We start from the raw sequence: 3,713 nt of genomic DNA, 5'->3' as shown, positions 1-3,713 counted from the left end.
GCCCCGTGTCTGTGTCTTGGAGGTGCGCTGGGGTCGCTGTGGGTTCTGGAGCCCCCCTGGGATTGCACGTTTGGAAGAATTGCTGGGCAGAGGCAGGCAGTGGCCAGGCCGGGCTGGGGACGTTCCCTTGAGGCTGCTCACCCCTCCACACCCGGGCGAGAGGGCCCAGAGGATACTCCTGAGAGCTGTGGCTGTGTGCCCACTGCAGGGCCGCAGCTCTCCCAGCCCCGAGGTCCGGAAGGCTGGATGGGAGGGGTGGGAGCAGGTCTGTCAAACCTCCAGCAGGGAGGGGGCATGAGTCACCGGGTCAAGATCGAAACTAGAAACTAGACTCGGAGGGTGAGCCCCAAGCCACGGGAGGGGCCCCAGAGAGGGCGTGGGGCCTGCGGGGCGGGGAAGGCAGCCGGCGAGGGTGGGGCCGATGCAGGGACTGCGGGCCCTGAAGGCAGGGGTCAGGGGCGCGCACAGGGCGCCTGGCCGGCGGCGAGACCACACCAGGCCCACCCTCGGCGACGGCCTGTGGTGCCCTCTGCTGGCCATTGTGCGCATTGCGAACCGGCAGGCCAGGAGGGGGCGTGCACCTGCTACCTGCCCCTGCACCCCTAAAGCCGGGGGAGGACCCCCTGGGGTTCCAGGGTCTCTGCCTGGTGGGCAACCACAGGACGCTTGGGCACAGAGGCTGGTTATGCCTTTCAGGGTGGGAGATGGTGGTAGTAGGGGGCTGTTCCCTGCCGGGCTGGGCTTCAGAAGCCCTGATGACTCACAGCTCTGTTGGGCCATGCTGGGCCACGTCTGTCGGGCTCAGCCCGGCCGGGTCAAGGGCAGCTGGGGGTGTCTGGTGCCTTCTGGGCAATATCAAGACTTGACCACCACGGAGCCCTCTTCCTGGGAAAGGAAGGTGCTCCCTCCAGCTCCAGGCCTTGAGAGGAGTGTCCTTGTTCCCATGCCTGGGCAAGATTCCACAGACAAGGAGCTCAAGAGGAAAAGGGGAGAACTGGGCATCCACCCTCCCATCAGAAAGCACAGCCCCCGCTGGGCCAGGACTGCCAGCCCCCCTGCTTGGCTGAGACCCTCCCTGAGCAAGCCTGAGCACCCTAGCCCCCTCCCCCCCGGCTCCCGGGGCAGCCTCTGCTGGCCCAGGGGTGCCCACGCTAGACCTGGAGGTCAGAGGGCAGCCCCAGCGCACCCTCTGTCCCCCCCAGCCAGGCGCTGTCATCAGCTGGATGGCCTGGACTTTGGGGACCCTGCCTCTAGGCTGGGTTAGTTGTCTCTTGGGAGCCCCAAAACCTACACCTGCCTCCTTGCCCAGCCTCCCTCCTCCCCCCACAGGCCACCTCCCGCCACAGCCCCCTCTGGCCCATCCTGCCTCTTGGGCAGCCTGAGGGGACCCCACTCCCCCAGCTCCCAGGCCCCCCTTTCCTGACCAGGAGCTGCTGGTTCTGAGGCGCCCCTGCCCCAGGGGTCTGCTCAGGTTGCAGGGCTCCCTGTCCCCCAAGGACAGACACGTGCAGGGCCCAGGTCACTCAGCTATTGAGGTCCCTGCGAGGAATCCCTGTGCTTCCTACCCCAGGGCGTCACTCTGCAGGGCTGCCAGGTTAGGGGGTAACTGAGCACTTCCCTCCCTGGGGCCTAGCGATCTCGGCCCCAGAAGCAGGCACAGACAAGGCACAAGGGCCAGGGTCCCTGCCTGGAGCCCCAGAGAGGGGCAGAGCCTGGGAGGCCCCCAGCCCACACTGGTCACGCAGGGGAGAGGTGGGGTCTGATGGCACAGCCTGGGGCGGAGGGTGGGGGCTGCGGAGGTTTGACCACAGGCAGAGCGGGCCATCTCGCCCAGCGCCCGCCCAGCTGTGCTGCCCACGGATGTCCCCACCAACAAGGCCGGCTCTGTGCTGTGGACAGGCTGTCTTTGTGGCCGCCTTCCCACCCGTGGGCCTCTGGTTCCCCGCCGTCTCCTCCCCGACTCGGGCCAGGCCAAAAGGCCAGTGGGGCCCAATGCCATTTTGGGTGGAGATTCTTCTTTTCCATTTCTTTCTGACTTTTTCAAAATACTTGACTCCCTGAAAGGTTACTGTACAAAATTAGCACAGGAGGCAAGATGTCTTCACACCCATGTCAGCTGCCGGGATCACAGTAGAGGCACAACGCGTGCCTGTCAGCGGGGGAAGCTGCGCCTGGCAGGGCGGCTTCACGGGTGGCGCTGCTGCTGAGAACAGCTCCGTGTGGAGAAACATAAAACGATCCCTATTAACCCTCCCCCAAAAGTGCTTGCTGTGGGAATTGCTAGGCTAACGTGAGGGGCAGAATTAAAGTTGAAGAGCACCTGGCCTGTTCCGTAGTGACCCCCACAGAGCATCCTCCCGGGCGGGGTCTGCAGGCCCCTGGAGGGCCCTGAACTCCAGACGAGCGTCATAACAAGACAGCGGAATGTTAAAGGCTGGACTGTATCCCCCAGTTCATATAAGGCGCGGTCATTAGGATGGGTCCTGACCCAAAGTGACTACTGTCCTTACCAACAGAGGACACTTGGTCATAGACACGCAAGGAGAAGGTCACCTGCAGACAGAGGCGGGGATCAGGCTGCTGCTTCTATAACACGAGGAGCCTCAAAGATCGCAGCCAAGCTGCTGACATCTGGTCTTGGGCTTCCAGCCTCCGGGACTTCGAGACAACGAGTTTCTGGTGTTGAAGCCTTACGGGCTATGGTCCTCTGTTACCACAGCCTCAGAAACTAGTACAGAGTGATTCGCCTTTTCCACGGGGCTCCGGCGGGCACGGATGGTGCAGAAGCCCTGGGGGGTGAAGCTGTTGGCTCCTCGGCGAGGATCCCGGTGTGGCCATGGCAGGACCCCCTCACACACACCCCCGGGAGGAAGTGCCCGAGCGAGCCCGGGGCCTCGGGGTGAGCTGGCAAATGCTCCTGACGCAGCGGACTCCAGTCTGGGCCCTCGGTGAGAGCCCTCGGGTGCCAGCCTCCTGCAGCGCTCGCTCGGGCGACGGGTGAACCCCGACCCACGCTGGGCCGGCCGTGCTGTTCACACCTGGGGTCTTGGCAGGCATTTGCCCCCAAACAAGAGAAACAGCAGACAGTCTTTGTTGCCATGGTAAATTCGAGCTCTCTACTGGAAATTAGAGTTTTAGAGCCTGCCAGCATCAGCGAGACAGCTCCCCGACCTGCAGGCCCTTCTCCGAGCGTGCGATGCTGCTATGAGTCCCACGTGGACGTGGAAAGGGAGGCTCTGAATCCGCATTTTCCAACAACCGATGCGCGATGTTACAGAGTCATGGGGGCCAGAGACCCGTCCTTGGAGCAGGAGGGACCATGAGTCCCCGGGGCCCCAGTGAGCTGCGCCCGGGGTGGGCTCCCCGTCCAGACAGCAGCCGCCCGGAGAGACACCCCGAGCTGGGGTTCAGTGTCGATCGGGGGAGAACGTCTTCGATGACCCAAAAAGGCCGCTCACCTGCTCCTGGTTTCTAGCTACGAGTCCGGGCGAGGCCGGGTTTTCTCTGGATGCTTCGACCAGGATGGTGTCCCCAACAGAATGAAGGTGGGCACGGGGATGAGGTCCAGCTGCTGCTGGGAAGCCCGACGTCAGGGAGATTCGTAAAGACACGTATTCACGCTGCTCTTATTTTTCATAGAAATCTGCTCTTTATGTGTTGAATGCTGGCACCCCAAAATGCCATAAACGGACATGTTGATGAAGCTACTCAGG

The sequence above is a fragment of the Bubalus bubalis genome, chromosome 5, assembly GCF_019923935.1.
Source record: "Bubalus bubalis isolate 160015118507 breed Murrah chromosome 5, NDDB_SH_1, whole genome shotgun sequence".
Taxonomy (NCBI): Eukaryota; Metazoa; Chordata; class Mammalia; order Artiodactyla; family Bovidae; genus Bubalus; species Bubalus bubalis.
This window is presented reverse-complemented; position numbering follows the sequence as displayed.